Source organism: Pteropus medius, unplaced genomic scaffold (assembly GCF_902729225.1).
Source record: "Pteropus medius unplaced genomic scaffold, Ma_sr-lr_union100, whole genome shotgun sequence".
NCBI lineage: Eukaryota > Metazoa > Chordata > Mammalia > Chiroptera > Pteropodidae > Pteropus > Pteropus medius.
In genome coordinates, this window is record NW_024346062.1 from 11,560,779 (window position 1) to 11,584,805 (window position 24,027).

General features: G+C 34.9%; 1 long non-coding RNA gene across 2 annotated transcripts in view; it reads right to left on the reverse strand.

Moving 5' to 3' along the window:
* Positions 1 to 24,027, reverse strand: part of LOC120612531 (uncharacterized) — a 66,828-nt gene that overhangs the window by 36,771 nt on the left and 6,030 nt on the right. The window lies entirely within an intron of this gene.

Below are 24,027 nucleotides of genomic sequence, written 5' to 3' on the forward strand. Positions count from 1 at the left end.
CAATGCCATACACTTTAATACACTGTAGAAAGAAGGCAGGAACCTCCTCTGTTGCCCACACAGAGCTGCCTTCTTTGGTGGGCACATTGTATTCCTTTACTTTTTTCTCCTGAGAGAAGAGGTTTCTATTTTCTAAGACATTCAAAGTAGGTGATTTAAAGCTTGTGATTATCACTTCAAGATTGAGTCTGTTTTTAATGACAATTTAAATCACAGAGAACAACGCTGCTCAATCTACTGATATCCCTTCTATACCAGATGACCACTAAACCCTATCTTTGCACCTTTTCACATGTGTTTTCTTTTAGTTAAAGCTAAGAATATGATTTTGATTATTCATTTATATTAGTGTGTTAAAGCTTGAGTACCTTCATCATATTTCAGTTTGTTTTAATAGTTTATAGGGGTTAAAATACCTTCAATGAAATAACCAATCTTGCATTCAGCTACATAACAGAGGTATTTTCTTATTACTTAAGAAGAAAATCCCCCAAAGGGACCTTTTAGTATTGTTGGTATATCTCAATTAGAACAAAAGGGTTGCCTTTTTTTTTTTTTTTTTTTTTAAGCTATGGAGAGGTTATTGAGAAAAAGATAATATTGAAAATTTGGAGATTTTGTAAATTTTTATTAAATATAACATTTTATATGGCTTTTCAAAAATATTGATAAAATAATTTTAATCACCAGATTTATACTGTCGATTCAAGAAGATGTTTTGATTTACTTATTAAAGCTCTAGAAAATATTTTTTTTGAATTTTGTTAGTATGAATAATGTTTTATTTAAACTATAGTATAATATAGTTATATTTCTCACTTTGGGAAAAGGCGATTTCAGAGAAGCAGTGTAGAACAAGAGTTAAAATCATGGACTTCAGAGTCAGAGCTGAGGTCCTGCCACCCACTACCTGTGTTACCTTGAGCAAACTGTTCTGTTCCTCCCCAGGTACCAATATAATAATGTATATTTTGAAAGTTCATTAAAAGATAAATGAAATAATATATAAAGCACTTTGTAGAGTTCTTGGCTCATAATAAGCACTAAATAAATGGTAGTTGCCATTACTTCTACTTTCTGAGACATTCAGAATAGGTAATTTAGAGCTTGTGATTACAACTTCAAGTTTTAATGCTCACTAAATATCACATTGTTCTCTTCTGAATTGCCCCCTCACTAAGTTATGTTACCTCTCCAAGATCCATTTCAATTTGACATTTTCCTAAGACTTTCTTGACTTTCCTGGGTTTTTTAAATCTCTAATTGCTTCAGGAATTATTCTTATTCCTTAACCCAAATGAACTGTAAGCTCTTAGAGATTGGGATAATGCCTTCTATTATTTCTCAATTCCTTAAAATTTATTTATTATAGTCTTGTTCTTATTATTTATTGCTATATAAATACTTTGTAGTTTAAAACAACCACCATCTTGTTATGTCTCATGATTGTTATGGATCAGGAATTTGGACAGGGCTTGGACAGGTGGTTTTTCTATTTTATGGGGCATTGACAGAGTCATCTAGTGGTATTAAGCTGGTAGATGGATTGGTATGAGAGTTAAAGATTACTCACATTCTGGCACCTTAGTGGGACTGGTGGGAAGATTAGGTTTAGCTGGGACTGTCAACAGAGTGCCAGTGCCTACATGTGGAGTAGGCATGTTTTCTCCCTAGCATGGTGGCCTCATAGTAATTGTTGGACTTCTTACATATCAGCTCAGCATGGCCTTACATGAATAAGAAGTCATATACCATCACCGTTATTAGTTGAAGTAGTCACAAGCCCACTCAGATTCATGGGGAGGGGACACGGATCCCACCTTTAGGTGGGAAGAATGTCAAAGAATTTGCGGCCATAGTTTAAAATAACACAAAGAGTCCTTTGAGAGTAGTGTCTATGTCTTGGTCATATTTATATGACCAACAATGATATGTGGATAAAAAGATATTCAATAAATAAATTTTTTAAAGAACCATAAGACATAAACTTTAAAAAATTATTAAAAATTTAGCCTTTGTTTATATTTTTTGTAGTTAAGACAAATAAAACTAATTATTTTAGTTTTTCCTACTAGAATATAACCTTTACTGAAATTTACTACCTGAAACCAGTAACCGTATTGAATATTTCCTTATTACTGCCTCCTAAGCCTTGTTAGCTTCTGTCTCAATCTCCTTTCTTTTTCTCTTTGTGTGTGTATTGTGTGTGTGATTTAAAGTCAGACGATATGGTGTCTTCTACCAATAATTCTGTGTAAGCCACTTTTCTTCAGAGCCAATTTTTTTTCTTTTCGATAATAATAATAATGTTAAATTAGACAATATTTAAGTTTTCATAAGGCTCTATAACTCTGCAACTATGGGTTGACTATTCTTATAATAATAATTAGAGAGAGGCATAGAGGCATGGAGTGGTAGAAAGAGTGCTGGTATTAGAGACAACAGGACATGATTTTTGTTCCAGATCTGCCACCTGCTAGTGGTGTAACTTGGGGGATAACAATAATTTCTCTTCTAAGTTTTCAAGGTTGTAATAAATCCAGTGAGATAATACATATATATATGAAAAATCTCGATAAATTATAAAGAGTTGCATGTAATAGTTGGGAAACATGTCTCTACCTTATTAAAGTGGGGGTTGCAATGGAAGGAGGTCATACAGGGTTTTAGATAGGATCTGTCTTTATATTAAACATAAGTTTGGAGCATTTCTGTGAACAGGCATCTAGGCTGGAATACCTCCTTCTCCAGAACCTGCAACTAAATATCACCCCATTTCCTTGGAGGCTGCATTTCTAATCATTGAAAATATGCGTATTGTGAGGGAAAGGCACTGAAAATTCAGCCGCTGAGCCAGTATAGAGAAGTTATTCATTACTGGGTTCAACCCAAGGTCAAAAACATCAAAACCCAACCATTAAGCAAAATGGTGACAGGCATGGTAGTGATGACCCAGAGTGAATATATTGCTCAAGGGAAGCAAGGTCAGGAATACAGCAGACCTGAAAAAGTTTGAGTCAAAGTCAGGAACATCTAGCCTATAGTCCAGAGAAGTATGTGAAACAGCAAGTTCCGGATGGAGTAGAAGAGGACAGCAAAGGAGAGGTCAGCCACCAACAAACGGGAGAGGCTACAGAAAGCCTCAATGACTGCATTTGCAAGTTTTGCTTCTGTGCTCTAAAACTCCTTCTTTCTCTCAGGATAGGCCCCCTCACTTTGGCAAATTTGATGAAGACATGGAAAGGGATATATTTTCTCTTTCCTGCTAAATAAGCTAGTTTGTTCTCTAGCTCAGAGTAGAGATTGAGCTCACTTCTTGAAATCCACCTGCTCAGCCAGCCTCAGCCCCACTTTTTTAGGCATATTATACTTTAACATTCCCATTAGAAGGATGCTGAATCCAGTAGGTTTAAAGACTATAGAATTTTATAGAAGTTAGTACTTGTGTTCTCAGCAAGGAGAATTGTTTCTTAACTTATTTCTTTAATTTGGCTTAGCTGAAAACAGCACTTCTATCAGGGCCAAATACAAAACGCATCGTTTTGTGTCTAATGCCTAGGTATGAATAGAACTATAATGATTTGGTTGTGGGGCTATAATGTGTGATAATGTATAAAACTATAGAAGGGAGTGGCCGATTTCTGTATCCTGTTCTCTATAGAGTTGGCTATAGAAACATCCACCCAGCTATGAAAGTCAAGAAAGGGTCATGCTCCGCCTTGCCTTTGTTTAAGATACTTTTTTGAAGCCCATTTTTTGGCCTGCCACAGCAGAGGACTCTCATACAGCTCTGGGTGTCTGGGAAATGCCTGTTTCATTAAGGTTCCTGAACCCTATCATGTTACACTTCAGAAGTAGTGACCAGCGTACTTAAAACAAAGAAGCTTTGACCTTTCTCCCCTTCTGAAACCAAAAACAGATGAAGTTAAAGTGACTCATTTCCGGCTTTAAATATGCTCTAAGAAAAATTTTTTAAGTAGTTCTGGGCCTCAGGGTTTTGTTTTGGTTTGGTTTTTTAAATTTTTTTAGCCTTATTTTTATTTTATGTGTTTACATAAATATCCCATTCCCTTCTTATCAAGGTCGGCATATTTATTACTTATATTCATAGTGCAGCTCACTATACTTTTTTCTCCTTAGAGCTTTTTTACTTTCTCTCTCTCTCACTCTCTCTCTCTCTCTCTCTCTCTTATTCTTTCTCTCATAATCTGCATTGTTTATAACCATGACCCTTGATATTCCAAGTTTTAAAACAGCTTGGCTTTCAGCAACTAAATCTGACAAGGTCAGCATTTTTCTGTTTATTCTGAGAATACTATTTACCCTGTGGGATTTTTTAAAGCAATTCTGTAAAACATTCTGGAAAAAGTTTGTAGCAGTGTTAGAGTCTTACATAAAGTCAGATCACAATAAATGATAGCTTCCTGCTCTGATTTTTAAACTCTGGGACTATCATCACTACCTGAGTTTTTGGTGTCTAAGCAGCTATAATAACCAAAAATTTTTCAATAAAATTACACATTTAAAATAATCTAAATGATCTAAACATAACTTATTTCACTTCTGTAGTACGCTCTGCTAACTTGAATCAAAAACTAATCAAATAATTCTTGTTTTGCCCTTCAGAAAATATTTTCACTAGAAATTTCACAATACATTATATCATTTATTTTAAATTGTAAATGAGGAAAAAGGGAGGACGCAAACCTTTTCAGTAGTCAAGCCACAGAACAAATCTACTTTTGATCAGAACATAAGTTGTGAGGCAGCTGGGGATCATAACTTGTGCTTAAGGAGACAAAAGCTGTTTCTGAACTGGAGAAATTGAGAATGTTATTTGAAAAGAGAGTAACGTATTTGTCAAAGGTTCAAAGATAATCCACCAAGTCTGGATACAGTTTTATGTTCACTAGAGTTACTACAAACACCTCTGCTTCAGCATGAACATATCAGATCCCGACAACCCTTGGGATCAGGCTGAAAACATAACTTCCTAGCTATGCAGTTTCAGTACAGAACACGTCTCCAGTATACACAGAATTTCCCTCCAATAGGCTTGACAGTGAAGCTGAAGTATGTAATACCTTCAAATCTTGTCAAGAATAAGCTTATCCACGAGACTGTGAGAAGAAAACATTTAACTCTAGCAAATGCACTGCTCGTTCAGAATGCACTGCATTCACAAATAGACATATTTTGGGTGATAAAGGAGGATTGGACAGAGGGGGAGAGGACACTTATGCCATTGGGCATGTGTTGTGGTTTCTTCAAGAAGAGTAAAAGGATGCTTGAATCTCCGGCTCAGGAGAATCAAGGAGCAGGTGATGCCTGGGAGGATAAACACTGCAAAGTCTGCATTTATTTCTTTAGCTCTAACTGTACATTAATTCAATAAGATGGTCTAATAAAATAATGCATTTTTCAAAAATGCTTAGCTGGCATTTTGGAAGGGGTGGGCATTTTTATTATTTACCTAGGAATGCATCTTGGAATTGATGAAGAGAACTCTCGCTATAGGCTGCTCTCGCCTCCAGGGGTCACCCTTCCCTTTAATGACTACAACAATAGTCTGAGACCCCACCCTAAGGGATTTTGGACTTGTAGCAATTTCTTGTGCCCTAATAACTCTGAGAATCCCTGAAATTGCTTATATGTTTAAGAATGTGTGCTGGTTGTCACCTTCCCTCTCAGACAGCCAACTCTGTCTACTGCCACACCCTACTTCCAGCAACCTCTTGCTGCCCAAATCTGACTTTCCTAAAGCCAATTTTGCTCCCCTCTTGCCATTTTGTGCTAAATGCAGACATGGGCTTATCTTGTTATTCCCTGCAGCACAGTCAATTGCAGGATGAGATATTTAACAAAGCTTTGATGAAAGCTTAGAGAAAACAGAAGGAAAGAAATTACAAAGAAAAATAGAAAGAAAAGAAATATAAGACAGTATACAAGATTTGTTGACTCCTCTCCCCTCCCCCGAATGTGTACACTTCTGCTGGGATCCCCTACTAACTGTGTCTACACACACACACACACACACACACACCATACCCTCTTACTTCATGTTGCACTGGATAGCTTACTTCTCTCTCATCTGGAATCAAGACCCCCAAATCCTTTGTAACTGCCACAGAGGGGAAATTTTATTTTCCTAAAATGAAACCTGATGCGAAATGCAAAAATATAACCCTTTATATTATCATATATGCCAGCTTCTCTCTCCAATGTCTCAAACTTTCTCACTGAGAATAAAATATCTCCTTTATTTATTTTAATCAAGATGGGGGGTAGTAAGCTTTGTGATTTAAAAGGCAGGATAGTTCTGCCTTCTAGTAATTCATTTTTAAACAAATATTGGCATCCACCTGGGCACCCTGTTTCACTGTGCAGTTAGTGACTAAAATGAAGCACTCAGGATGTCTTGGGATCATGCAGAAGGAAAAGAAATAAGCTATTAGCAGAAACACAAGTATAAAAAGATAAGACAAAAATCTGGAGGCTGGCAGGTCAATCAGTTCAGACTTTAAATAGTGTAGACTGAGGAACTGCTAGGAGTTAGAAAAGATGGTGACACTTCCGGGGGAAAAGCAAAGGCTAGAAGGATAGTGTTTGGAGAGGCATGAGATGGAAAAGGAAACTACAAAACTGATCACAAACTAGGATTTTTAATATATTCTACCTCCTCAATGAAATGGATTTCCTTGTTAAAGGCTAGAGATTGATTATTAAAAAAAACAAAAACAAAAAACAGATGACTAACTCTGAGTTCGCCAGGGGCAAGACAAGAGACATGAAATAAAAATTTCTCTGAGGTCTATCATTATGCTTTCATCTGTCCTATTAACCAGAGACTTAGATCAACATTTGGGCAGGTCAATAATTTGGTGTCCCTATAAACCAGTATAGTTAAAATATTTGTTCACAATTATTCAAAGCAGGACCTCATGAAGAAAAGATTAAGAAGGAAGATTCCTGTTGGTGCCAGTTTTCAGCTCTGACCCAAACTTGAAAACTTAATTCAGTAAATCAAACACACTTCTGAGAAGATATTCTCGTGAACAGCTCTGACCAACTCATCCCCACTCTAAGTAGCCTTTCAAAGTATTTTCCCAACAGGGTATATAACTTTCCTTGGAAATTTTCTAATGAATTTCTAATAAATTTAATTATTTCATCCCATTAATTTCCCAATGAGATCCTAGTGTTCCTAAGAGACAGGGGCCCTGGACCACCTAAGCTGGATCATCTAAGCTGGTCCACCTTTCTATACAACTTTGCTGGTCTCAAGTCACTACCTGGAGTTACTGGTGTCAGCATCATTAAACACATGTTTCTCACTCCCTGCTTACTTACATGACAGAAAACAAACAGTACATTTTGGAGCACAAGATCTTTCCTCATAAGGACTCCCACTAAATGCTGTTGAATTGAAATGAATAGAAGTGGTGGTCTAGGGCACAAAGAACAGTAGAGATGGAGGACAAGTTGCAGAAAATATATATCCAAAATGTTCTGGAGCCTCAGTCACCTGGGTATGATAAGTCAAATGAAATTTGGGACCACCTCATTATGCTGCTATGCCTTAAGAAAATATTTAAGAAATTTCCCTGAGAAATATGCTACTTTCTAACTCACTTAGGAAATAGAACTTTGGACCTCTCAATTCTGCCATTTCAGTAACATGTTTTGCATATAAACTTCTAATTGGTTTCTTTATAATCACTTTTAAAATGAACATATTCTTCTGCATTAACATTTTATATAAAATCATAGTCTAGACATGTACATGTACTGCTAAAATTAAATCATCAATAATCACTATCTAAAATGAATTACATTGCAAAAGCTCTGGCTAATGATTTATCTCTTCTTCATGGAACCGATCTCTATCAGATTGATTTATGTAGCAGCCAATCATGTTTCAGTAAACTGCAGCATGCACATGCATCTTTAAGTGATGATAAGCTGTGACTGTCCATTTATTTGTACAATACTACCAACAAAAAAAGGAAGAGAAGAAAGAAAGAAAGAAAGAAAGAAAGAAAGAAAGAAAGAAAGAAAGAAAGAAAGAAAGAAAGAAAGAAAGAGAGAAAGAGAGAAAGAGAGAAAGAGAGAAAGAAAGAGAGAAAGAGAGAGAGAGAGAAAGAAAAGGAAGGAAGGAAGGAAGGAAGGAAGGAAGGAAGGAAGGAAGGAAGAAAGGAAGGAAGGAAGGAAGGAAGGAAGGAAGGAAGGAAGGAAGGAAGTCCCAACTTCTTTCTAAAGTTTCACACGATGACCAAATAAATCTTCTAAGAAATGATAATGGCCAATTATATATCAAATTTCAGAATAACTGATATAGTATTCAAGCATATGCTAAAACGCACAAAAATGATGAACATTAAAATAGTGACATTTGATACAGAGAATTCTGTGCCTTTGTATGTTTACATTATTTGCTTTGATAGCAAGGTACCTTTTTGCACATTTACATTATTTGCTTTGATAGTAGATGCTTTTGTTAGTTGTTGAAGTGATTGACAACCTCATGCTGTTCTATTTAATTGCCTTTTCTGCAATGCAAGGTTCTGTGTTTAGAAGATGCTGTTTCATAAATAAATCCAAAGTGTATGTGTGTGTGTTTGTGTGTGTACTACAGAGGTTTCATTTCTCAAGCCAATTCTGTAACTATTCAGCTACAGCTGTTGCCATATTTATCCGTATTTACATTAAAGTTCAGTCTCATCCTTCATGTTTTTTGCCTTTTCTATATTTAGGGAGATTAATGGATCTTCGTAAGGGAATAAAAGCCTTTTTACACAGCTCTTCATATTTGAGTTAAGAGTACATGCACATACGATGTGTTAGCAAAACATGTGAAATGATCAAACTTTCAAGGCCTAAACAATTATTCCCCACAAGACTATGTCTAAGACTATTTCTAAAACCTGTAAGAATTTTGCATTCTGCCTGAATTTATACTCTAGCTTTTGCATTTGTTCTCTCAATTAATAAAGTCCAAGTGGTAATTTTTTTTCCAGTTAATGTATAACAGAAATACTACTGTTAAAGGGTTTGTCACATGGTGATTTCAAAAAGAATCTCTTATTGAGAGTTTGATCCATATTGTTGTGGTAGACAATATATGTAGCTCAACATTAATATCTTTAGTGATTTTTTAAAATTAACCTGAAAATTAAGTTGAAGCAATTTTTAAAAGTAACATTACTATTATGATATCATATTATATTTCCTTCAGGATATATTTCAAAATGGTTATTATTCTAATTTTTTAAAATTTACTAACTCTTGGTTATGTGTCATAGATCTAACTGACTTTTAAGACATTTGATAACAAATTCTGCGGGGATTCTACAAGTCAACACACATGGTGTAAATACTATGGTGACTATTCCCCCAACCCTGTGTTGTGAACGTAAGTCAAAGACATGGTGATTTTAGAAGCAAAGAGATAAAGAAATGAAACTTAGATTAGTACTTTCAACTGGTCTGAGAAATGAAAGTTGGATCAAGTATGGTTGTTCCAATTGTTAAATGAGGCAGGGCGATATGGAGAAAGTGCTTAAATTTAAATCCCGACACTCTTGTACCTGTGTAACTGTGAATCTATTCACCATTCTTTGTTTCTTTATCTGTAAAATGGAAATACATAATATCTACTTTATAAGAAACAGCCAACACTGGATGACCTGAAAGGGAGAGAATCAAGAGAATAATATGTGGCCTTCACTCCTCACTTTCTAAATCTCCCCTCATTGAATAAACCCAACCTGAATCCAGAGAGCAGGGAGCCCACTGAAGCATATGAAAGACTCCAGGGCAGAATTAGAGTGAAGAATGGTGAAGAGTAGATTATGAGATAAATGGAAAATATCAAAATAGATATAAAAGAAAGGTATAAGCCATAACATGGAGAACCTAGAGAGAATCATATTTTGATAATATAATCAGAGCAAGGCTATTGAAGAATTAACACATAGATGGAGTGCTAAGGGATGAGAAGGTGCCAATAACATAGAAATAGGTAGAATGAATTCTAAACAGAAAGAATAGTATTGGCAATGGCTCTAAGGCAGGAAAGAGCTCTTTGTGGCATGTGATTGGAAAGAAAACCCATGTTACTTTATAAGTCAAGGTAAGGAATATAGACCTAATTAAATGTGCATTGGATTTTAAACAGGAGAATGACATTTGGAAAGATCCTTCTAGATGCTGTGTAAAGAATGAATTGAACCAAAAAAAAAAAGGAAAATATAAATAAAGAAAAAACCCCAAAATTTTAAAAAAGAACTAAGCATACAATAGATTAGATGTCACAAGGCAAAACCAAACAATTATGTACTAAATGAGTCTTACAAACCACGAGGGTTATAAGTGTTCAGAGAAAGAACAATGCCTTTCAACTTCAGTTAGTAATGAAGGTTTATGGAAGACAGGGTTTAAGGTGGACTTTAAAGCTAACATAGAATTAGAACAAGTAAGGAGAAAAGGGGAGCCTATTCCAGAATAGGATAAAATGGAAGTCAGGTAGTGTTTGAGCAAGAATAAAAGACACTTTTTTAGAGAGAAGAACAAACGAAGATGGAATTGAATCCAGGAAAAGGGAGGATATACATGTTTCTGGGCATTAGTAAATTAATTTTCTATTCTTCTCAGATAAGGTTTTAATTCTTCAACAGGCCTTTCAATACATTTGGAGAGATTTTCAGGTACTCTGGACACTAAAGAGAAACTTTTGAATTGGTTCCCTCAAATTACATTGCATAACCAAGCTATCAGCTGCTGATCCAGTTTATGCAAGGCTGGTTCTGACTAAGAATCCTCACGCTTGCCAAGCCAATGACATAAGCATTGCTTACATCATCTGCTATTTCAGAGTATCCACATCATTGCTTCCTTAGTGCAGAAAATTGAGAAAGAACTATGTATTTATTTGTTCTCACTATTCTTTTAAACTAGAAAATCTGATATAATTGATGATAAAATGAGTTCTCTTTTTACTGGCTTACAAAACACTGGGGAAAATAGAAATGACATTTATACAAATTTCTAAGAATATAATTTTAGTTTTAAAAGAAGACTATCAAAAGCTAGTTTTGAGACATTAAAATTTCAACCTCATTCTTGGACCATGCATGTATATTTCATATTGAACCATTTGGTTACACTTTTCCCTAGAAAGTGGCATAGAATTTTCAAATCATTGAGTTTTTTTTAAATTTAGAATGGATTTATTTCTCTTAATGTGAGGGATATAATTGGGACTATACTTAATTCTATAAATAATTTTTAATATTATATTCAATATTTATCAAATAATCAATGACATAAATTATTATATATTCATGTGTGGAATTGAAGTCAGCATTCAAAACATTTGCTCAAGTTTACATAACAAGGATACATTAAAATTGAATTGAGAAATGATTAAGGAAAATCATTTTCTCACATCCCTTATGTGCAATACTTTGAACCTCCCTCTGAGGGCATCAGAGTCATTAACAAAACTCACAATAGTCTCAGTTCCCCTAAGAGGAAAGTAAAAAGTTGTATGTATGTTAGTATTTCACAATAAGGCTAGTAATGACCAAGTAAAATTCAGGTAAATATAAAACAAACTAAGAACCTCTACCAAGAATCATGTTACAAAGTGGCATCACTTATGAAACCCAAATACTCATAGTTTGTGATGCCATTGTCTCTGTGATTGATTAATTCATGGCTAGCTCTCTCAATAGATTGTAAGAAAGTGAACAATTGAATATTAGTCATTTAAATTGATTCGTTCTTATAATGCTTTTGGCTTCCTTTCTATGCCCATCTGAAACCCACACTTTGTTCAAAGCTGTGCTAAATTTCTACCTACTCCATGTAGGCTTCCTGACCATACAGACCATTACCTATATCCCTTTGCTTACCACACCCCACGTTACTTTTAAGTATTATTTTTTCTCTAATAAGTGTAGTCTTAGTGGGATAAATCCAGGTACTTGTTTTACCTCTAAGAAATAGAAGGCATTTGGGCTCTTTCTGCCAAAACTTTTCTCCTACTACCACATTACAGCTTTATTTAAGTTTGCCCAACTGGATCCTCTTTATTGGGACTTTGAATCTTGAACAGAGTAATACAAGAGCAGAATATAAAACAGAAGAAAAGACTAGATAGAAGGAGTAATTTTAAAAGACCACCTCAGAAGCATTATAGGAATTCAATCAATATCTGCTGAATTAATTTTCCATGAGAAGAGTACATAAGAAAATAATCATCAAGTAAGAAAACTACTCACTGATTACGCTTTCCTAATAAAATATGAAAACATCAAAATGCAGACTATTCACTACTCACAATATCTTCTGTAAAACGAAGCCTCATTCATATTGGAATTCCACCATTTTTCGCTAAACACTAGACTGAAGACTTTATCTCATTGTTAAAATCCATTAATAAGACCAACAGAAGAAAGGAATGTGGAATTAATAGTCAAAGGAAAATGAAGTAATAAAATGGAGTTCGTCATGCCCTGTGGCCTTTTCTGCAATATTTTAGTGCATTCCTTTGATAAGCAAATACCAAGATCACATTGCATTCATAACACACTAGGAGCTTGTACAAATAGGGATTGATTTCATTTTTTATTATTCAAAAATTCTAAATGATTCTCTCAGAGTGCTTGTGAACAGGATAGTTTGTGGTATTTGGAAAGTTCATTTTGTTGTCAATGATTTTCATGAAGAATACATAAAATGCAGAAAGCAGTGTATAGAGGTATAAATAAACCATAGAAGTAATAATACTGCTTACTGGTATAGAACTTTACTGTTTAAAAGCATTTTAATGGCTGTGGTTCAAATGATTTATGTTATATGAAAGGAATTAAAATGACTATGGAGGAATTAAATAAATGGTCTTTAAATATTACCCATACATATGATATTTAGAAACAACACTTTCAGAATAAAATACTTTGCTCACTACATATATATACACACACACACACACACACAGTGTTTTATCTATACTATATTTTATAAATAATATCTATTATTTTTATAGAAACTTCTTTTCAATAACTTTAGCATAAGAACATATTTTTGTTTTTACCCAGAGTAAGTAAATGTTGGCTTTTTTTTATATACAGAAGATGATAGGAATGATGTTGAAATATTACTTTTCACAGCAATGCTTAAAACATTTGGCTTTTCTAAATAATTCATGTAATTTTTCCTCTGTTAATACCCACTTTTATAACTGTGTATGATGAAAGTTAAGAAGTGCCCCATCAGGAGGGGATGAAAGGCTGGCAAAACTTGAAAAATTACAAACTAAACAGAAGTGATGGTTATAGTCCCCCTTTCACATAAAAAATCATAAAGTATTTCCTGTTTTGTCCCATTTCTCAGTTGGAACATACTCTCATAGAGGGAACATGAATAGATTAAAATCTAACTTTTTTCTTCTTTAAGAAAACATAAGCATAATCACTTTTGATTTCTTTTAAGTAGTTCAATAAACAATGAGTACTATTTTAAACCTACAGGCATTCCATGGGAATCTCTCTGGAAAGAAATAACTTATATTGAATGTCATTTTATGAATTAGGTTTATGAAAAGCTATAATCTTTTTTGCAATATAGAGTACAGTAAAAAGTAATTCATGTATGTCTCTTTTCATCCAGCATATACACAGAAGACCCAAATTATATCTGTCAAAAATGACCTAAGGTGATTTTTTTTTTCTGTGTAAGACAAGGGGATATTAAAATTGCAAGGACTTGTCAGGAGTTTCCTAAATTTACAAATGATCTGCCTGATGTTGAGTGCACTGGAATGTCTTAGTTTTGTCCTTAATAGGCTTTCCAGATGATCTTCTATGTGGCATAAAGTTCTAGACCATACATAAGAACTGTGGGGGACAGGGAGAAGAGAGCAGAGAGGTTATTCAAACCAAGTTCTTTTCTTGAAGAAATGGAGAACTAGTACTGTGATCTTAGGAGGTTTTACCCAGAAATAAAAAAAATAATAAAATACTAAGGGTATAATAACATACCCTAGATATTATGACATTAGGGAAGAGGTAATATGAAACCATGAAGGGCTAGTGTACACTTCCATAGAGCCTAATATGCTGAAAATGTATTGATGGATACTGAGAATTGGTAACTTCGTACTAAAAAAAAAGGGCCCTGAACATTTGTTTCAAAGTCATGTAGGAAGAGGACCAGGAATGTGTATCATATTCTGGAGGTGTATGGGGAGGAATTTCAGAAGATCTAAATGTGTTGGGGAAGCAGGAAAAAATAAAAACGAGTGTTCTTTGTGATCTTCCAGAAGAAATAATAAAAGGGAAGAGAGTAAAAGATCTGAAAAGAAATAATATTCCTTTATCAATAATATTTATTAACATTTATTTTATGCTATCTCTACCCTTGTAGGATTCTAGGTTTCATAATAAATAAGTATATGAAAAATGAGCCATTAATAATTTCATGCTGGAATAATATTTTGCTTTTGTACTGCACACATTTATATATCAGCTTATTTGATATTCATATCCATCATCCACATTTTATGAGTCAGGAAAATGAGGCTTAGAAATACTAGTTTATAGACCTATTCATTGGAGAAACAAAGACTAGAACTTGAGTTTGTAACTCTCTATTTTGCTTTAAGTGGAAAAATGTGTTTGGATATAATTCTTTTTCTCTAAGAACAAGGATTATTTCCAAAAGCAATGTAAAATCTAAAGTGTTGTAGTCAGTGTGTATTTCATTAGGGATATTTTAGCTTGAATAATTATTGGCTGCCTTCTTGAGACCTGATTTTGCTCATCCAATTCAACAACTAAATTCTTAAAAAACAATATTGATATTTATTTTGGTTTCCTTGGAGTAGAGGGTATGGTTATTTGTGTAGTGCTTCCCTCCTGCAAATGTTTTAAAAGCTTCTTTAGATCTTCTCTCGTCCCAACATCCCATATGAAAGATAGATGACAAAATCTCTGTCTCTGTTTCTGTCTCTCTCTGTCACGCTCTCTGTCTCTCTCTCTCTCTTTCCCTATTTTCCTAGCTACTCAGTATTATTGGTTTCATCCTTCTAGACCATTGCTGCCCATACCTCTTCAAAAGCCCTACTTTTTATATTTGTTACCCTCTCTTTCTCTCATATCTTCAGAATTTATACCCTGATCTTCTACTCTAATCTCTCCTAGCCCAAGAAGCAGCTCCCCAGAATTCTGGTGGATAAAATTCCTCATTCTTTTTATATATTTATCAGTAAATTTCTTTTCTATTTTTTTCTAATCCTTAAATATTCCATTTTAAGGTGAAGTACATCTTTCTTGGGGTCAGTGCATAATTCATAAGGGTTCTTCATTTCCAAAAAGTAGTTTCTTGATTCATGACTATAAAACCAGGCTCTTCCTCTGGAATACAGATATTGAATTCAGGATAGGTGATTGATTTAAGGGTAGCTGAGCTAAGCTGGCAGAATCAGCTTCTCTTTCCCAGGATCTTGAAACTTAGGACCTAAAGACACAGGCTGAGATGTCCCAAGGCTCAAGTGAGCAGAGATGAAATGAAAATAGTCATAAACCGAATTCCTGCTTCGGAGCTCTCCAAAGCTTCCAAACCTCCTTCCCTTTTGAGGACTTGGTTTAGCTCATCCTGAGATTCAGTGAAATACCCAGTATTATTCACATAAATCCACTAACAAAAGTTAGTTTTTGTTACTGGATAAAACTATTTTCCAAAAGAACCTAGACCAGGAGTTTACTGCTTAATTGGAAAAGCTCTTCAAGTGTGAACTCATAAAGGTAATGGATACTTCAAACCCTTTTACTTAAAATATAAAAAGTATACATATTTTCCAATTATTTTTATATCTGCTAATTGAACCATGATTTTTAGTTTAATCTTTTTCAAAGTGAAATGGGGGCTTTAAAGCTAATTGTAAAGCAACCTGGATATATAATTCTCTCAAATTTTAAAGATATTTTCCTGATTCATAGTTGTCTGACCTACACATGATTTCTGATCCATATTGTTTTAATCATTTGCCTTTACCCAATTCTCTCAAGTATTTCATTTAGTTTCAATACTCACAACTCTATTTTTTTACAGTAATTTATCAGGAAACAAGTATTAAATTGTATTACATAATTACAATACTACAACAGGTATAAACATGTTTGGGGGGAAAAAAAACATACCTTACTCTTCTTAAGCATTTACCTCACTGGTTGGAGAAAAAATGCACAAACGTGACAGAGAATAGTCATCTAACACTTGCATTGCATGCTGTGCATATTAGTGCACTTCATAGGAGTAATAGAGGACATTTATCAGTCTAGAAAACTGGTTAAGTGGAGGTAGATAAAATGACTGAATTAATGACTTAAAATGGACTTAAAACCAAAAGACACCTGGCTAATATAAATAGGACATTCAGTACCAGGTCAAAGGTTAAATCTTAAGAAGATGAAAATACTGCATATTTAGCCTTTTTTACAATTTTGCATGTTAATAGTTTGAAACTAAAGCAGTAGCATGGCTCATAAAATAAATCATAAGCTGGCATTGGGACTTAACACCTACATTTACCCAAGCTGAACATACCTTAATAGACGAAACAGCTACGTTTGTCAGCCACCAAACAACTACATACTTCATCTACTTTATTAAATTTAGGTAAAAAAAAATTTTTAAGAAATCTTTCAGATTCTCTGGAAAAATGTGTAATGATTATCTTGATGATGAAAGTCTACATTTTTTAACAATAATTATTATCTGTTTCTTATCATGACCGAAAATAGCTTTGATCAACAAGTGGTCATTAAGAATTACAAAATGAGATTTTTAATTTTTAAAATATATATAAAAAACTTCAGCCAATATTACTGGACACTCTGGCAATTAATGATATTGTGTTTCTGACTTAGATTTATTGTGGCCCTTACATGTGATATCAAAATGACACTAGAAAGTGAAATATGCTTTTAGCTGACTATGCTAGAGGATATAATGAAGAACATGGAACTGCCACTTGAAAATTTATCAATCATTTATATCTTAGGTTGTAAATTTCTAAACTTCTGTGGTCATAAATATATGTTGATTAGTCTCCATAAAGAGAAGACTCAATCAGTAATTTTGGATTATTTGTGAAGTCTACATGATGTTGTATCATATCATATACGTCAAAAGAGTAGTATATATCCAGAATACCTGTAGGCAATTCAAAACTAATGAGATTCTTTCAAAGGGTGCATTGGTACATAGCATAACAAACTATTAACTCTTAGCAAATGGAATCACTCCAAATTTCTTGATTAGACCAGCCCTACAGAGAATGGCACTTCCAAGTCACACACCAAATCAGGACCTCTTGTGTTCATTTTCTCGGTAACAACTGTGTGTTACTGCAAATGAAAGAAGGAGTCATCAGTACTAAGTTCCTACTCCGTAAGCCAACTGTCATCAAAGTCAAGCCCATTGCCACCAAGGACTACTAGGTTAAGAGTGTGAGGAAGACCAACAGAGACAGATGCTAAAGAAACAGTGGAAAGGGGAGATAAGACTGTTGATCACAAGTAATGAGGGTGCTGTGAGGCACCACCAGAGGCAATGTGGAAAAGCTGTCATTTTCTGGGTAGCAACAGGAGTGCACGCTGGCATGTAGCAATCAGAATGGGGTGGCTTGTACTAGAAAAATAGTGTCACACTGCCCAAGAGTGTACACACAAGTGGGACTACTGACAGCAAAAAGATTCCCTACCAGCAGCTCCTAGGCTGGGAAAGGACTAAGTCATTCACACCGTGCCTGTGGAACTCTCTGCAGGGCTCCATTGATCTTGTGGTCTGCACTCATGCATGTGGCTTGAAATACCTTCAGCTCTGTCATCTGTAAATATAAGCAGAGATCGCTCTCTCTCCCTGTTGTTGAAAAAGATGGTGATGATGACTGCACAGGCTCTGCAGGTAGGTACAAATTGAGGCAGTAATGAAACATCGTCTTTTACATATCCTTCCTTCAATCCATTAGACATTTTGGTGAATTAAACATGAAACCTTTATTTTAGAATTTATTAGGATGAATAAAAGAGTTCCCACTCTTTTTTATGCATAGTCTAAAATCCTAACCTGCTTCCTCATTTTGGGTGAAGTGCTTATCAAATCTGCATTAGTTATTTAAAATTCTCAAATCTACTTTTGAATAGAGTACAGGAGGGCAGAGGGGAAAAATGAAGCTGTGTGTTGAAAAGTCCTGATATCTATAAGCATCCAGTGGCCTGAAAGACTGAGTGACACACCTATGAGATTTAGTTACTCTTAGGGAAATAGTTTGACTACCAAACGTAAGCTAAGTGTTATCCCCTCGTGCATTCCTGAGGCTTGCCTCTGCTCCTCAGCACTTTCCAGCACTGATATTGAGTTCCCACAGCCAAAGAATTAACGCCCTAGCACAGTAGGGGACCCCAAACTCTGCCCTAGTCCTAAAGCCAGTATCTGTCCCTATGCAACAATTACTGCAAAATATTTGGAGTATCAATCATGGACAAATCTGAAAGTATCTATAAAACCAATCCTAGACGCTCTGAAGAATAATATACATCTTGGTTAACGGTTTCCTTAATAAGTGACACAGTTTTACACATGTATCATTATCTAACAATTCTCTTCTGATTGTCTGCTTCGTATTTCCTTGTTACTTATGCCCAACAGAGATAGATCTCTGGCAAAAATGAGGGCCAGAAAGAAGTGATAAATGGCTCACTAATAACATTTAAATCTATATTTAAATCTGCAATTGCCACCGTTTACTATTCATAAAGGGGAGTGATTCAATCTATTGAGATTTACTCTCTTCTAGGATACTAGGACACAAATATATATTGCTCTTAAACCCTCAAGGAGTTTACATTTCAGTAGGAAGAAACGAATATCACCCAACTGACACTGATGCAAGGCAGAAGCTAAATACAAAGGCAGAAGTATAAATGCATGGTCATAAAGGCACAAAGGATAAAAAGGGCAGAGGAGGCAATTTGGAGGTAGAGAGACAAGTCTAGCATCAGTGGACAGTAGTGCCCAGTATCTGAACTCTTCTAGCTGTGATAACAGAATGAAGTGATGATGGTTAACAGCACTGAAAAAGGCAGAATCAAGACGATGAAGCATTCTGTTGAATACAGGTGGGGGTAGAGATGAGATGGAGCCAGCGATAGCATGAGCTTCTACAGAAGACGCAAAGTTCATCCACTAGATGTATCTAACCTTTGTAAAGCTGTATCTGCAGAGATTATTTATTTAGTTTAGGTTTGGGACATTATCCTTATGAGAATCCAGATGCTTTGGTACATTTAATCTTCAGAATTTAACAGAAAAGTCTATCCCTGCCTAGGGTTAGACTTTGCTGCTGTAAATCATGACATGCTGAGTTTTAGCTGCGACAGCAAGCTGAAATATGTCTCCTTTTAACTCCTACTCGGTTAGTTCTGCCCTCAGGAACTAACACAGATTAAGTTGTATCCTCCTTCTGTGCAGCAGCCCTTGAACTGTCACTACGGGGGTCCCCTTTCCTTCAGTTCCTCGGGTGCTCAGCTCCTTGAGCTATCCATGTGGATATGGACTCTGCTCCCTATGTTGTCCTGGTCATCTTCCTCTACAAATACTCTAATTTGTCAATCTCTCCTGAGATAGGAAACCTGACCAAGACACAAGTTTCCAGAGTACTGTGACTGGTAAGAGTAGACGGGAACTGCTGCTTCCTCATCTTATGCACACTCATGAAGACACCGTTTTGCTAGCACTCTTTTTAAGCAGCCCCTCATACTATTGGTGCTTCTTGAGTTTACAGTGTACCCACACTTGGAGAAATTTATCACATGGACTTTGTAAATCCATCCTGTCCCCATGCAACTCCTTATTTAATTTCAAAGTCAAACTGTATTACTTATAAGAACAGCAGCAAAGATGTCCATCACATTTCGTGGTGAAAATTTATTATTGGCATTATAAAAACAGCCAGCATCTATTGAGCTCTTGGATGTGTTAATGTTAATCTTCTTCATGAATTACATCCTTTTAAAAATTAAACTATGCATTTTATCAAAAAATAATATTAACAAATAGCAAGACATCAGATAGTATAAAAGGATATAATATGAAAAGCAAATCTTGCCCTTATCTTACCTTATGACAGATTTCCATGTTTTGTATATCCCACCAATTTTTTTCTATGCATATATATTATATATCATGTTTTTACGTAATACTTATAACATGCTGATCTTAGATATTTTTAATCTAGCTAGTTCTTGCTGATGATTTTGTAACATCACATACAGGATCATCTAACTCTTTCTAACTTATATTTTATTGTGTGAATGTATCCCAATTTACATCTTCTTTAATTCCAAGGACAATCCTGTGCATTAGGTCTTATTATCTCCATTAAACATACAGAAAGTGAAGTTCGAAGAAATTATTATCTTGCCCAAGGCTGCACATTTGAACAATAGCTCAGTAAGGGTTCAAGTGTATATCTGCCTCTCGTGTTTATCCATGTAAGCTATAACTAACTTCTCTAGAAAATGATTTTCATGGGTGGATTTCATAATAGTTCACAAACAGATTTTTATAAGTGGATAATTGGTCTTCCTTTCTATTTTGCAACTGGTACAATAAGATTTAAAATGGGGCTCAAGCATATTATTAGGATCAGAAATGTTAAAATACCTCAGATTGCCATAACCTAATTCAGCCTCTGGAATCCATGGGCATCAACAGTAATTTGCCAGATTCTAATGGCAGAATAATGTAGTTCATAATTATGAGCATTGTTTATTTCTGTACAATTTTAATTTTTTTGTTGTACAGGTGCCTTTTGTTTGTGTTTATTTTTAACAGACATTGTTATAGCAACCATAAATGTCTTAAGTCATGTATTAAAAATCTGTGTTATTTACTGTTTTAATATTTTTATTTACCCTATTTCAGAAACCTATAGTTTGTTCTATCTCTTGGACTCACATGCCATCATTGTCTCCTGAATAAAGCTGCTAATTGCATGCAGAAATATTAAAACACAATTATGATACTGCTGAAAAATAAACATGTCGAGTGTCAACAAAATATTGTAAGTCTGCTGTGTTTCAAACTGAGTCAAAATATATTGCTTAAATTTGTTCTTTTCAGTGCCTGTTTGAGAAAGTGAAAGAGATACACCTGTTATATTAACATATTCACTGTGCATCAAGGCTGTTCATCTTTACAATAAATAAATTAAGATTTTGGGTCCTCTTGCATTTCTCAGTTCAATCTGACTGACTCTGACACCTCTCTAATCAAATATATCCACATGATATTGTAAGCCATATTATAGTACATTAATAGCTTGTAAAGTGAAATTGATGCAGCATGATGGACTGTATTCCTGAAGCAGTGACAAACTTATCAATGATAGATGCACTAATGGATATGTTGAATTGCAATAAATATAAATGCAGAATAGCAATTGCAAAGCATTAAAAATGTCATCTTGTGAGTTTAGGTATTTATGAGGCTGAGCCAGCTGGAAACACGAGTGGTGCGTTCCTATGAGCCACTGCAAATCTGGGGTTCTAAGGAAAGCAAAGGTCCTTTCATCAAATAGGTCAGACCGCCAGCAAATTGTTGTCACAGCTGTGCCATTGTCAATTAGGCTTCCAATGGCTCAGCCTTTTGTTTTTTCCTACTTGCACATCTCACCCCACCTTTTCCCTGGGCTTGGGTGCTTCACTTCTTCTGCAACCTTTCCTGCACATTTCCCCTTGGTGACTCTCACATGTTTCGATTCATCTCCCAGGCATTGATCTAAAACTTAGAGAAGTAACATCAGGGAAGCATCTCACCTACTTCAAATGGTACTGCTATTCCTTCTGGGCTATTTTGGCATGTCAAACCTAACAGGCCAAGGAGAAATGCTCCACGCTATTACACATGTGCCTCTGATGCATCTAGTGCACCTGCCCAGGCTTCCTGAAACCTAAAGATTTGCTTAATGTCAGCAAAATCCACCAGAACAGCAGGGTCCAGGATGCAGTGGTGGACAGGAACAATACACATGGTTCTTTTTGTTATGCTCAAGCAAGAACCACAGTATCAGGACTAAGTCATAGAAATGCTATGTGTTATAGGCAGGAAGGGAGTAGACCTGGAATTATGTTTTTCAGGAGCTAGTGGTTAGTTATGAAATATTTTGAAAGATGCTGACATGGTAGATTAAGATTTAGCAACATTTTTTTAGTATGTGCCAATATTAATCTCAGGTTTGATAATGGGGTGTGTTATAGTTACCCAAATATGCTCCCTTCATTTCTTAGGCTTTCATCTGTATCCAATGTTTTTATAAATTGGTACAGCTTTGTTGTCAGCATATTAAAGTAAATTACTCAATACTTTTTGTAATCAGATGTTACAACGTGTTCTTGATGTTAATAGAAGATTGTCAAACTGAAGTTATTTTAGAAGATTACTAGATTTGCCAAAGTATAAATAAATATTTGGCAATTAAAATTCAGTTTATAATTATAAATTCAGTTTATAATTTACTTTATTATAAAAATAAGTTAGTTTGCTTGTCATTGATTCTGCTTATCATCACAAAACCATGTTAACTAAACTCTGAATTAAACGTTAGTGACATTCCTCTGTCATTTTTATTCAGCAGAGGTAAACAACATAAGTAACAAAACTAAAGAGAAAGGCAATAGCAATATGCAACACAACAAAATTAAAACAACATGACATTTTTAGTCTAAACATAATATTCATCATCTAAAATCCTAGATATATCAAATAAAAAGTAGAGGAATCTTATGAACACAATTCTCCAATGTATTTCGTGGTTGCTTAATCAATTGTGAAATATGTTGAAACCATGTCAGCCTTAAAATCGAATTTCAATATAATAGTAAAACTCACCAAAACTTGTATGAATCATTTTTATTTTTTTAATAGTTAAGACAAAAAAATAAATAAATAAAAGCTTTTTTATACCAAATTAATAAATGGAAGGAAAATGTTAAAGAAAATTGAGAGAGAAATTACTTTATTGCAGCAGTCCCCAAACCTTTCTGGAACCAGGGAACAGTGCTCCTATGAGAATCTAATGCCTGATGATCTGAGGTGGAGCTGAGGCTTTGATGCTAGCACTGGGGAGCGGCTGCAAATACAGATGAAGCTTTGCTCGCTTGCCCACCACTCACCTCCTGCTGTGCAGCCCAGTTCCTAATATCCCATGACCAGTACTAGCCCACGGTCCGGGGGTTGGGGACCCCCTGCTTTATTGGACTTCCCTCATTATTAGTAGCCTTCAAATTTAGTTAAACAACTTTTTATTAAACATCAGCTATAATCCAAGCAACTTTTTAAACTCTGATGATGGGTAAATATTACGTGAATATCTTTTATCATTAACCAAGGGTTATAAAGGGAACTAGTAAGATCTTGTGCTTGCAGTGTCTTATATTATACCAAGGTAAAGAAGAAGATAGAACACACATTTTTTAAAAGGTAAACAATGAAAATACTTTATATATGTTATTGTACATTGTTGCTGGGAGAATGAAGTGTGCTTAGAATGTCACTGGCAGAGAACAGCTGGTAGCTAGTGCCTGATTTCTCCTGGCCTACAGCCTATGTCCCTTTTTCATTTGCTAAATATAATCTGTGTCTTTTCACTGTAATAAAGTACCATCATGAGTTTAAGAGATTTTCTGAGTTCTGAGAGTCCATCTAGCAAATCACTGAAGCTGAGAGTAGTCTTAAAGACTTTGACTCCGATGTTTATTGGGCATTAAAGAAAAGATGTCTCATAGACTGTTGGCTAAGTAAGTTGAGAACTGTAGGAGGACTCAAAGCTGGAAAAATTAATTGAGTCATTGGCATGTGGATGATAGACAAAAATGTGGGAAGGTCACCTACAAAGTATCTCAAGGAATATCACCTAGAGAAAGCCTGCTGATGAAAGAAAGAAAGAAAGAAAGAAAG